The sequence below is a fragment of the Pollicipes pollicipes genome, unplaced genomic scaffold, assembly GCF_011947565.3.
Source record: "Pollicipes pollicipes isolate AB1234 unplaced genomic scaffold, Ppol_2.1 Scaffold_3087;HRSCAF=3621_pilon_pilon_pilon, whole genome shotgun sequence".
In the NCBI taxonomy this organism is placed as follows: Eukaryota; Metazoa; Arthropoda; class Thecostraca; order Pollicipedomorpha; family Pollicipedidae; genus Pollicipes; species Pollicipes pollicipes.
In genome coordinates, this window is record NW_023596225.1 from 27,646,536 (window position 1) to 27,659,906 (window position 13,371).

General features: G+C 56.8%; 1 pseudogene; it reads left to right on the forward strand.

The window, feature by feature from the left end:
- The window catches only part of LOC119089988 (FH1/FH2 domain-containing protein 3-like), a 44,164-nt pseudogene that overhangs the window by 8,615 nt on the left and 22,178 nt on the right, over positions 1-13,371 (forward strand).

Sequence of the window (13,371 nt, forward strand, 5' to 3'; positions counted from 1 at the left end):
ACTTTTTCGTCCAAGCCCTTGCCCCCTCGTAACGGTGTGACCTAAAGCAATGCTGTATTTCGCAGTATGGCCATGGTGTACTCCTAGTTTCTGAGCTGCAAGTCCGTGAAGATGTGCAGACTATTTTGGGGACTATTTCAGGGTTACCCAGGCATCCATGACACCACAAAAACGTCACTCAAATCGTGCCACTCCACTGTTCATCCAGCGACTAAGGCCAAGACAAGGACAATTGTCGAACTGTTTATATCTGACGTTCGTGAGAATGATTTCTAGACATATCGGCCGTCAATTGGTTCTCACTCAATCTTTTGCAATGTAATACGACGTCATCAAATAATGACGTACTGAGAAGGGTATTAACTAAATAAAAAATTGCATTGTTTAGGGGATCCTTTTCTACTTGAAAGGATACCAGTAGGTACAAGTGAGGCTTTTTCATCATATATGATGCTTGCCTCAAAATCTTCAAATCTAAAACACTCCGTTTGAATCAAACACTTTGTATGATCATTGGTACTTAAAGAGCAAACTCCATTTTTACTAGAGAGTAACAGACAAGACTGCAATGGAACTAGCTTTTTACGTATTAAACGCAGAGGGAGTGTACAGTTTTTGGGACACATTTGAAAAATAAGATCTAGTGAAACATCAGGACTAGTTACGTCTGATATATCACTTGGTAATGCCGCTGCAGCACCGTCAAGACACAATAAGGATATCAATTTTAATCATTTTCGAGTCCACGCTACGCAGACAACACTTTGTAACAGCACCACCCAGTACTTAAACGCTTTTTTCTCTGCAGTCGCAACCTCCGTCGTTATGACAACGGCCATGCGCTCCTCTACTGCTTGAATAAAAGAACGTTTGGCATTGTCCCAGCGGCAACGGCCTGTTGCCGAGGCGCACGCTGGTTGAAGTTTAAAGCAGTGCGTCACGTAAATCATGATATTCCCACTCCCAAAGCTAAAGGCGCACTGAAAACAGCCCCTATGATAAAAGCCGCAGGGGATATCTCAAAACATAGTTAAACGTTGCGTTGAATTTGCTGTATAATAGCTCCATGTTCGCTTGTTTTGCTTAAACAATGTTCCAAGCTTTTGTAACACTTATTACGCAAACATTTTGGCGCATAAGTGTGTTGCAAGCATTGCAGCATACATACCTTTGCAAAATGCAAAGCAGAAAATGCAAAGCAGATCAAATGCATTATTTTCATAGTGGTGGACAGGCAGTCAAATGAGATTTCTCCCACAGCGTCGGCTTTTTTAGGCCAAAATTCTGCTCTTTTCATAATTTTTTCAGGACTGATATTACTGACTGAACTGATATTACTGATCAAGCCGTACGCGTCTGGTGTAACAATAAGTGAAAAGTACAAGAAGGTGGGATACCTCCCTTCAACGATTATTTCAGTGGGCCCACTTATCTCCTGGGGCGTCACTTAACCGTGCTGTTGAGGCCGGTCAGCCACTCCTCCCCAGTTGGGGGCCGGTACGGGGCCGCGGTCCTGACCCCGCCGCCGGGCCTTCGGCCGCGCGTTTGACCCGCTGCCAGCAGGGCCGCCGCCCCAGCTGAGCTCCAGAATAGCCGACGTCGATGGCCGGGCGCGCCCCACGCTGGAAACAAGCCGCCGCCGGGTGTTTACCGGCGCTTGAGACCCCGCCCTCCCGCGCCCGGCCCGTGGCGGCTCTAAAACAGGGAGGGGGTCTAAAACAGGGGGGGGGGGTCCTAAACAGGGGAGGGGGTTTTGAAGACACCGACCGCGACCTGGTCCAGAGTGTGCGTGTATGGGGGGGGGGGTCTAAACAGGTGGTCGAAACAGGCGTGGGGGGGGGGGCGCTGGAAATACCAGCCGCGACCTAGCCTGGCGGGGGTAAACGGGGGAGTGTGGTGGGCGGGGCGCGGTACGGCTAGGCCGCGCAGCCATGCAGCGAACGCAGCAGCGTAATCAAACACCAGAAATAAGTGGAGTCGAGCGTCCTGAAAATGTTCAGATTCATCATCGCGTGCCCAAAAGTGTTACAAGTGTCTCCGATGGACGAATGTAGCGTTAAGCGTACCCACAACGTCTCGGAGATGTCACTGAACGATCCCAAGACACTGCCGGGCGGCTCTGTGGTCTCCGAGACTCGTCACTGGCTGTGGGCTGCAATAGCTCAACCAATGCGCCAAGGCGGCGTGACGTGCCATTTCATCCGCGAACACAACCATGTACTCCTCGCTTTTCCCCGTTTTGCGCGCCGTGTCCGCAGTGTCCGGTTCTTCTTCTTTCCTCAAGCTAGCTTCTATAAACTTTTTTTTGGTGGCCGCCGCCAAAATTTCCTGCGCATTGCGTCTAGTGTAAGGAATAGTCGGGGCCAGGAAGCACAATGGTCGTTCTTTGATATCCAAGCTTCTCCTGAGCAAGACCGGACGAACTCGTCGAAGCCGATGGACCTTTCATGAGCAACTTTTCGCCAACGATGGCTAGCTAGCTTTCCGCACGTCGATGTGGTGGCAAACTCTCCACGCGGCGGACTTAACGGATCAGCCATGCTGAGCAGAACAACGGTGAATTGAATAATGATAGTAAGGATAGCATGAGTCCATAGGTATAACATAAGTTACGCTATGTAGATATGGCTATGGTGTTCCGCCTTATGTAACAGTGATGCACAGGCACATCAAGTAAAAGTTTCAGTAATGATGCGGTACGGCGGGGCCTGAGCGAACCGGCGACGGGCGCGGCGACTGACCCGACATCGTGTTTCGCTGTCGTCGGCCGGCTGTAGCCAGGCTGCCAGCGTCGGTTGGAGAACGACGCGCCGGTGAGTCAGGAGCGTCTCGGCTGCCGTCGGCGCGCCCCAGTTCCGCTGGCTTGTGGGCGGCACCTGTTGACGCGGCCGGGCCGAGCCCGCCTCAGCCCGCCAGCCGACATCGCTGAGCGCTGCTCCGCCCCGTCAGCCGACATGGTTGTGTGTCGTCGGCCGGTCGGCGCGCCAGACCCGCTGGCAGGGGAGTGCCCTACAGAGCGCTGGTGGGGCCGCACCCGCGGCAGACGGTGCGGCCGCTGCCGCGCCGGGCGGCCGTTGGGCGCCGGTGGGCGCGAGGTACCGGTTGCGGCGCGTGGGCGGCGCGGGGAGCGGCTGGACCAACGCCAGCTTCCTCTGTGCTCTGCCAGCAAACGGCGCCAGCGCACGCGGCTGTCGCGACGGCTGGGAAAACCCGGCGCACAGTCCTGGAGGCGGGAGCTGGCAGATGCGCGCGGCAGCCCTCCGTGGCGGAGCACGTAGAACTTCTAAGGTTCAAAGCTGCGCCTTTTTGCAGCGCTCTGGATGTATGTCACCAGCATGTGGGCTCACATGATGGAGACAACTTGGTCAGCCTGTTCTGAGAGATGTTACAACTCGCTGCTCAAGCTGTGGCATGTTTATAAGGTGTTACGGAGCTGCCAGGTCCCTGCGACCGAGTAGAGCTGGACCAGGTCGTAGTTTCGCATCGTCGGCAGAGGAAGCAAAATTCGCCCGTTCTGCCGGCTCGTTTGCGGATCAACCGATCCCGTTTGCCAGCGCTGGAAAGTCATAACATGGAGCTGACATACATTTTTGTGGTGAAAGACAACTGTGTTAAGATGCCAAGAATGTGTCCTGATGAGCAAACGCCTCTCCACTACCGTACACAAATGAGACCATAAGTCATGAAACAGTGTTTTCCTTACAGAACGACACATTGTTCATAACGGCGTGCAAAGCGGTCACTGACGTGATTCATTGTCTGCAGCGAGTTTTTAGCTATGATGCCAACACTTGTAAAAATACTATATATATACATATATATATATATATACATATATATATATATATATATATATATATATATATATATATATATATATATGTATATACCCATAGGATCGGAAGTCATGAAATGGAATTCGTTGTAAAGTTATGGGCATTCTCAGAACTTTCTGATGCCATGACACCTGCAAACTCTGTTTTGACGCCGATGTGTTTTACAGCCGATATCCAACTTCCTGTCATTGAATTACGGCCGTTCGCACGGCTCGCTTCAGATAAAACAGTTTCAGTGCACGTTACTGTTGTTTCATTAATGATACAAGTACCACCAATGTGTTTATCACGCACTTGTACAGGTTGAAGGCCAACATAACCCGCGTTATGCCCCATAACCGTTTAGTTTATCCCCGGCAACTGCGATGCTTTCCGCGGCGCTTACTGGTCCACCACAACAATGCTCGACGTTAAAAATCAATGAAATGAAACTCAATGAAGTTTTCCTCAATGGGAGGAAAGTATGGTTCTGTGATAACTGCACATGAACCATGACTAGCCGGCTTTCCGGCGCGAGGCAAAAAACTGGACCCACTCAAAAGTACTGACGCGCGGAGGACACGGGTGGTAACGGGTGACAAAGTGGAATACAGACGGCTGCCATAATAGAGGGACGCAGCTTTGATCAGATCGATCATTACGCTGATAGGACGGATGTGGCGACCTCTCGCCCTGAAGGATGCAGGGCCGGCGGACACCCTCGGCCCATCCCGACGGTGACACGGCAACGTCACGGCGGTGGCATGGCGGCGTCACGGCGGTGACACGCAAGCAGACGTGTATCTGGCCCCGATCTGGTCCGTACCAAGGTCGTTAATGTGGACGGCGGCTGACCGGACCGAGCCGGCCGTTGACCCGCGGGTCAGCTGCGCGGCTCGGCGGCGGGCGCCACTGCCGTCCCTAGCCCCGGTGACGTCTAATCCGGGCGCCAGATGAGCGGGCACAGAGCGGGCACGCTGCAGCCGCCGACTGGCGCCGCGCCACCCGGCGTCACAGCCGCGGGCCCGCTGCCGGCTGGGACCGTGATTGGTGCCGCGCCACCCGGCGTCACTGCCGCGGCCCACTGGCGGCCGGGGCTGTGACTGGTGCCGCGCCACCCGGCGTCACAGCCACGCAGCCGCTGCCGGCTGGGACCGTGACTGGTGTCGCGCCACCCGGCGTCACTGCCGCGGCCACTGGCGGCCGGGGCTGTGACTGGTGCCGCGCCACCCGGCGTCACAGCACCCCGCCGCTGCCGGCCGGGGCTGTGTCAAGACCGCGTATCTCTGGGGTCTACACCATGACGCTCAGGACCTCCCTGGGTTGATCAGGCACCCGGGATTAGAGGGGCCTCTAGGGTCACGCGTCACGACGCCGAGGACCTCCTGGGTTAGGGACATCTGGGGTCACACGTAACCGGGGATGCCTGGGGTCAACTTACTGAACCAGAGGGCTTCTGGGCCTGCTCAAGGGACTGGAGGACTATGGGCCTGTTCACGAGACCGAGAAACCTTTGGGGTACGCTGGTGGGACCAAGGGACCTCCAGGTCACGCGACCGGGGGCCTTAGAGACTGCTTCCCGAGACTGGGCAGGGAGATTCTGTGGGCCTCGTCTACGGAACCGGAAATCTCTACACTCTTCTCACGGGACTGGGACCTTTGGGCCTGCTAACCAGCTATGAGGAGCTCTGGATCCGTCTGACGGCCCCCGTTGCAGGGGGCTGAGGCCGGCGGAGAGAGGGAGGGAGGGGAAGACGGACAGAAAGCTAGGCTAAAAGGTGGCTGAATGTCACCTGCAGACAGACGTGGAGGAGGCTAATGTCTACTGCCATGGCGTGGCAGAGGCTCAGAAAAGAAAACAGGAGTCAGACTGTGAGACTCAGCCTAAATTACCATCGGGAAATTTGTAACCAGTTTCGAATCGCTGTACTTCCACGAAGCTATGGGCTGCGACGGTTGTGTATGTATGCGTGCGTACATGCGTGCACATGTGAAGCATGTACGGTCGGGCCCACTACAATAGATCCGTCTTGGTCCGAAGACCACGAACAGCTCATTTTGTGCTAGAATTTACCCTGCGTTGGGTTATTTCGAAGGTGGATAAGGGCACGGACGATGCCCCATGTTTTCATTCAGCGCGCCTTGACGTCTCCAATAGGTGGCGCTCAGGTTTGGCGCGGGATTTAATTCGCCCCGCTGGCTGCCGACCAGCGCGTTCACCCGTGGCTAAACAACGAGCGGCGCGCCGGTACACACCGCGCCGCTAATAACCACCCGGCGGCCCTCCGGCACCGGAGAAGAGCCGCTAACCGTGACGACCTTGACCCGTGCTGTGTTTCGTTTCCAGCCCGAAGAACGCGCTGGTGGTGCGGACGCAGCTGTCGGTACCGCTGCCACGCCATCATAGGTGAGCACGAGAGCGGCGCCACCCGCGCCGGCCGTCGGACGTCGACCTCGACGATCCGTGACGGTGCCGATGACCCGGGGTCGCCGGTGATGCGCCGGGGTGGTAGGAGGTGACGGTACGGACCCGCAGTCCCGGTAGTCCCGAACGGCGTCTGCGTGAAATCTCCGCCGCCTCGGGCGATGCGCTGGTGGTGAGGCGTTGTCGCTGCTGCTGCCGGGCTGAACCACGCCATCAATGGTTTGGTCGCAGGAGGGGCGGGTGGTAAGGGCGTAAGATTATGGGTGTACGTAAGGCGTGGTGTCCAGTCACGTTGGTGGAAAGCACTTGGGCTTCTTTGGTTTGGCAGAGGGAAGATGGTTTGACGGACCTAGCCGAGAGAGTGCGGAGTGAGCGAGTAAGTGAGAGTGAGCAAAACGGTGCGGAGTAAGCAAGTGAGTGAGAGCGAGCGTGCCTGACTCCGGAGAAGTTGACTCGACTTCCTTAGACTTTTGAAGGAAGTTCTGACCAAGCCTTTGCCTGAATGTGCTCGGGATTCGGGTCCAGGTGGGGGGGGGGGGGGGGGGACAGCTCAGCGTTGGCCTCGCCGGAAGCCACACAGCAGCCGCAGGGAGCGCTATGCCGTCCACAGAGGGCCTGCGGCGGACCGCGGTCTGAGGGGAGTCGACCCCAGCGCAGCGCTGCTGCAGGCGCTGGTGTGGTGCTGCGGACGTCGTGACCACTGTGCATACCATTGTGTTTCCCAGCTTTGTGGCTTTGCTCCCCGAGCGAGGGGAAGCCCGATGTGCCAATCGTACAATGTCTCGTACCCGTGGGTGGAGAATGCGGCGTGGCTGGTGTGACCGCGGCCGCACAGGCCTGCATTGTGTATGGCTGGATTTTGACATGCTGTGTTGCAAAGATGTCGTTTCTTCAGCTTTCCAACCCTAGCTCTCCTCGGCATTCTGTCCGTATCTCAATGTTCACAGTCAAGGCGCGTGTTCCACTGGCGATTTAGATGCGTCTGTGAAGAGCATTGGCTGCAAAGTTTTTTGGCTGACTGTAGCGATAACCTGCATTCCGGCTGCATTCGACAGCGGATCTAAATCCGGCCGCTGGAATACTTGCTTTCTTTTCCATGCTTCACACCCGACTTTAATCTCATAGGATTCGTTCCACCTGGCATTTCCGACGCCGCACGGACATGAGACAGCCTATCGCCCGTCCCTACCGCAGAACGACCGGGCAGCCATTGGTGACAATGCGCTCACGCCGGCGCCGCCGTGAGCCCATCTCCTGGCAGACTCCCACCGGCTGCTGCTGCAGGCCCACCGGAATCTCATTAAGCGCGTGCGGCGCCGTTTTTTGCGTGGGTTGGCGCGGCCGACCCGGGTTTCGGGCTCAAAACCACGGCGGACGGATGTGCGCCAGGGTTGCGGCGGCGCCGCGCCGCGAGCCGTTGCCGCCGTCGGGAGCCGCTACCGCTGGGGCGCCAGGCGTTTGTTTTCACGATGAATGCGCGCGGCCGAGCGGCCCGGGCGCCACTGCCAAGACGACCGCGCACAGCGTCCGGCCCCGGCCCCCGCCCCCGCCGGCGCACGGGCTCACAGGAGCCTCAGCCGGCGGCACGTCAGGCATGACCGGTTTGCTCGCCACCAGGGCGCGCTGGCGTTCCAAGCACCAAGCAAATGGGAGTGGTGTCCAAACGACCGTCTGCCGTTGTAGATTGGGGTTCTTGGATAGAAGGATGGTATTCACAATGTTGTGTCGCTGGGGCTCGATCAAGAAGTCTAAGCATGAACATTAGGGGCGAATCGATGAGGAAGTTGCGAAAGGTATGAAATGTTCTGTATTTCTAATTCCAGATTATGTCCTTTGACTCATGACATTTTACTCTCCATTGCAGAAAAGCTACTGAATTCGCAAGAACGAGACCTGAGAAGAGCTCTCTTCTCACTCAAGCAAATATTTCAGGTACGAGTAATGTTGGCACACATTCCATTCCTGTTTAGTGTGTGAGTAAATACACCTCAGGTGACCAGTTGTTGCCGGAGGCTCATATGTGCGATAACTGGTTTCACTGATGGGGTCATAGCGAGGCGGAGAAATATGATGTCAAAAGTGTCACATATCACAGCATATTTATTTTGATGCAGACCATTAATGTTGGGCGAATGGACCGTTGCTAAGGTGTATTTCTATTTTTTGTGACCCGATCGTATTTTCACTAGCTAGTGGGGTAGCCGTTGTGCAAGTGTTTGTTTCTTATTGAAGTTGATTTCAAGTCTTATTTAACTTATTCAAGTAGGCCATGTGAGCGGAGAGCGTGTTTCCGCAGTTAGCCGGCGCGCCGTGAGGTTGTCATCATGCGTCCAACGGGCGGGACTGGTGCCGGGGGCCAGGCCATCCGTCGGTCCAACAGCTCGGCGGGGGCTGCTAGGCTGAGGGCGTGGAGGTGCTTCGTTGATAACCCTCTTCGGGAGTTGAAGGAACTCGTTGGACAGGATTTGGATTGTTCGATCTTGCCAACGTTGACTCGATCCGAGATGAAAACTCCTGCAAGACACAATTTTTTAAAAACGTAAGAGGAAGATAATGACAGCCGTTCTTATTGTCCCTGTAATGAGACTGCATTTCTGTTTGCGGTCTTGCATCAAAAGAAAGCGACCGAGCGCTGTTCTGCATCGATATGCTACCTTCGCCACACATAGCAATGCCTTGGGTACTATGTAGAGCTACTTAGTTGTTATTCAGAGCCCACCGCAAACCATTATTCTACTCGAACAATTATTATTCGATTTGACCAAGCATTTCACCCATTAGGTGGTTATTATTCTCCAGCGTGCAGATCGCTGAGCGACACGATGATGGTGTCGGAGCACAGACAGTCGGCACCCGTGCTGTACTACACGGCGATGGTGCCGGAGCACAGACAGCCGATGCTGCACCACACGGCAATGGTGCCGGAACACAAACAGTCGACACCCGTGCTGCACTACACGGCGATGATGCCGGAGCAACAGCCAGCCGACACCTGTGCTGCACTACACGGCGATGGTGCAGGAGCACTATTGCATTACACAGACACTCCCGCCTTTTCTGCTCCAGGACGACAAGGATCTCGTGCACGAGTTTGTCAACAACGACGGTCTGGCGTGTCCTCATCAAAGTGGGGCTGGAGGCGGACCAGAAGTACCAGAACTACATCCTGCGAGGTGGGCCGCTGACCGATGACTGGCGGGGCGGGGCGCTTGGCGTTGTTTTGGTCTCGCACTACGGGACGTGTCCCTCGCTGAGTGCCTCCATCTGTTGCCGGCAGGGGCTCGGTCTCGATACATTTGTCCACCGTTGTTGTATGTGGGGGCAGCGATAAGGTATGAGAGCGAGAAGGCACGCCGCGTTGATCTTGTGGCATTGCTGCTGGAGGAGAATAGGTCGAATATTTGCTCAATGCGTCGCCAGCGACGAGCAAATGATGCTCCCCTTTTCTCCGACCTCACTGTCCCCCAGCCGTCAGCGCCACATCAGAGTTCCCGCCCCGTTCTTTGACCTCGCTGTGCCGATGTCGCCAGCTCTGGGCCAGGTGATGCTGTACGTGGACGGCATGACGGGCGTGATGGAGCACGGCGAGACGGTGCAGTGGCTGTACAGCCTGCTGGACTCGCAGTACCGGCTGGTGGTCAAGACGGCACTTAAGCTGCTGCTCGTCTTCGTGGAGTATACGGAACCGAACGGACTCCTGCTGGTCCGTGCCATCAACGCCGTCGACACAGAAAGAGGTGAGAGTCAGGGAGCGAGAGTGAGCTGACAGGCGAAGGCCCGGCACGGCCCATGTTCCCTCTGGGGCGCGGCGACTCAGCCAGACCCGACCTTCCCTGATCTATCTGTCTGCCCTGAACCGATCTGACCTGGTCTTATTTGACCTGACCTGATCTGAATTTTTATATCTGACCTGGAGTGACCTGAACTGGCCTGACTTCCCGTCACGAGCAGGTCCGGACGCCCTGGCAAGGTCGGGTGTTCGTGCTGCGATGGCTGCCTGGCCCAGCGTGACCAGACCACCCGTGATCCATCTGACGAGACGTGACCTGACCTGCTCTCAGGTCGGACGCCCTGGCACGGCCTGATGTCCCTGCTGCGCGGCGGCGACTCGGCCGACTCGGAGCTGCTCGTGTTCGCGCGCCACGCTCATCAACAAGGCGCTGAACGCCGTTGACGACCAGTCGACCTACTACGACCAGACGGACCGGCTGGAGCAGCTCGGCATGGAGGCCATCACCAACAGGTGAGTACCGACGGTCGCCCGGCCAGTGGCGGGTGGAGCGGAGGAGACGGGCGAGGCGAGGGGAACAGGGCATTGGTGGGTGGGAGCGAGACGGGCGAGGGCGAGGGGAGCAGGGGCCAGCGGTGGGCGGGAGCGAGACGAGTTGAGACGGAGGCCGGGAACAGGGCAGTAGTGGGGGCGGGAGCGAGACGGTGAGGCGAGAGAAACAGGGGCCAATGATGGGCGGGAGCGAGGACGGGGGTGGAGGGGAGGGGAACAGGCCCAGTGGTGGGCCGAGCGCAGAGGGGGCAGGATGACAACGACTCCGTTGTACAACTGAGGGCTTCTAAGTGCAGTAACTTTCAAAAAATCACAGTCCGTTATGTGGTTATTTGGCTGCTGGTACGAATGAGAACTCGATTGTGGCGCCATTTCAAACATACTAACTGTTTATGATGCAAGTTTTATGAGACATTTTTCCTTGGATGGTGCCTCACCGTGCCTACAAAGCATGCACAGTTCCTTTATGCACGCATATGAAGGTCGGACCGTAATTAAGTATGACTGCACGCACATTGTTCTCGCACTGTGTGAAGAACCAATGTGAAATATTTTCTGCGAATTTCGCTAGTGCGAGTAGCAGTACAGCACCAGCTAACCATATATCATGTCGCGGAGAATGACTGTATTAGGCCAGTCTACATTCAGAACTCGCCGCATCACACCCGCAATGGCCCATGGCCGAGATTGAATAACGTCCTGCCCTCTTCGTGCTGCACAGCCGCTTTGGGATGTCCAGTGCCCAATGGGCTCTATGAAGTTGATGACCGTCGGTTAACCTCCACTCCGTTTGACGCCTCTTAACTCCAATTCGTCTGGTGATAGCAGGGTCACTCCGTCATTGACTGAACTCAGCGTCGTTTGATGAAGCGCTGATGTTCCGAAATCCGCTCAATCTGGCAACTGTGTAATGAAGGCTTCATCGGCCAGTGTCACCGTCAGCTCTGACGAGTGACAACTGGCCGATGAGCTGTGTCACCCGTCAGCTCCGACGAGTGGCACTGGCCGATGACGTTGCGTCACCCATTACGTGTGACGACTGGCACCGGCCGATGAGTTGTGCCACTCGTCAGTTCTGACGAATGGCACTGGCCGATGACGCGCGTCGCCCGTTATGTGTGACGCCTGGCACCGGCCGATGAGTTGTGCCACCCGTCAGCTCTGACGAGTGACCACTGGCCAATGACGTGCGTCACTCGTCAGCCTGTGCGACTCGTCAGCCGATGCGACTCGTCAGCCATCCTTTAGCTGGCGTTGTCCGGTCGCCGTGGTTTCCTCCAGTCCGTGCGACTCGTCAACCTGTCACTGGCTGACCAGTGCCTCGTCACCCAGTGCCACGGACCCGTCAGTATCGACCGTCAGCCGGTGCTGACGAGGTGCGTCCAGCCGATGATCCATCGGCAGGCTCTGGCGCGACTTCCCGGCCGGCCGTGTGTTTTGATCGGTCCCGGGCCGCCGGCCCGACACAACAGCCGCCGGACGCCTTTGTTCGCGGCGTCGGCCATTGACGACCTGCAGCGCGCCGAATACGCCGCACGCACCCGCGCCGGCCATTGTCGACGCGACATTTCAATCGGCGTCGGCGCAGCGGCGCGTTCAGCAGGGCGGCACGCCCGGGGTACGCCCCCCCCCCCCCAACCCCACCCCACCGGCGCAGGCTAGCGCGTGACGCGATCGGGAAGGTCTGACTTGGGCAACCCGGTGGACCATTCTCGTCCGATTCCGGCGGTCGCCGTCGGCCGATTCCAGCGGCCGTCAACGTCGCCGGCGCAGTGCGGCCGCGGGTTCGCGATTCCAGTGTCGCTCCTCGCGCCGCCTGTGGGCCATTCATGGGCGCGATTGGGAGCGGCGATTCGCCGGCCGGAGCGCGGCGGTGGTGGGCGCGCGTCGTGTCTGTCGCGTCGGCGGGCGGGAAGGCGGCGTGTCGGGGAGCTGCGCCGGGAGCTGAGCTGGGCGCGGGACGGGGAGCTGTGTCGGGAGCTGAGCTGAGCTGAGCTGAGCTGAGCTGAGCTGAGCTGAGCTGACCTGAGCTGATCTGAGCTGAGCCGAGCCAAGCCGAGCAGAGCGTGGGCGGAGACACCGGTATCGGTATGGCGCACGTCTCCACCGTCCAGCTGTTCATATCGCGCAAGTAAGACTGCTGAGGGCTGCTGCTGCTGCCGCCCGTGCTCCTCCACAGCTCGTCCACTTTTGCGTGCGCCGCGGTGCACTGCGGTGGAAACTGGAGCTTGCAATTTCTGCTCGTTGGATAAATATCAGCCCGTAGGCGAGTTGTGTGGTATATTTGCGTCATCACTGAGAAGCAGTGCGTCCTTGCGGGGAACGTGATGCGCCATCTAACAAAACTCCGAAACATTGCATGTGCAGACCTGACAAGCTAGCTTAAGTATCACCGTTAAAAAGCAAGAGAGCTGTCATCCAAATGGGACAAGGCCTTTGCACAGTGGGCGTGCTTGTCTAAGGTCCGGCATTGAGATCTTTAAAAACCTAACGGCTTATGTAAATATATCATTGTTCGTGGAGGGACTCCTATAAGTCATTCTGTTCCAGGTCCCATTCCTATCATAGACAAGGGGTGCTGCACGTCGTTCAAAATAAAAAGTGCATGCTCCACCGCACGAAGGAGTCATTTTTTTTGTGCAATTTTTGGAATGAAAGTTGATTCTGTGGCAGGTTCAAATGAGGCCGCAATGTAGGGTGACAACATCCGAAAACATTTAACAAGCTGCTTCTGCTTGGCTAGGCATGGACATGATACAATATGCACTGGAGAGTCAGCGCTCAGTACTGGTCTGACACGTTACCCAGAGACGCGTACACGCTAGTACACGCTAGTACGCTGCTACGCC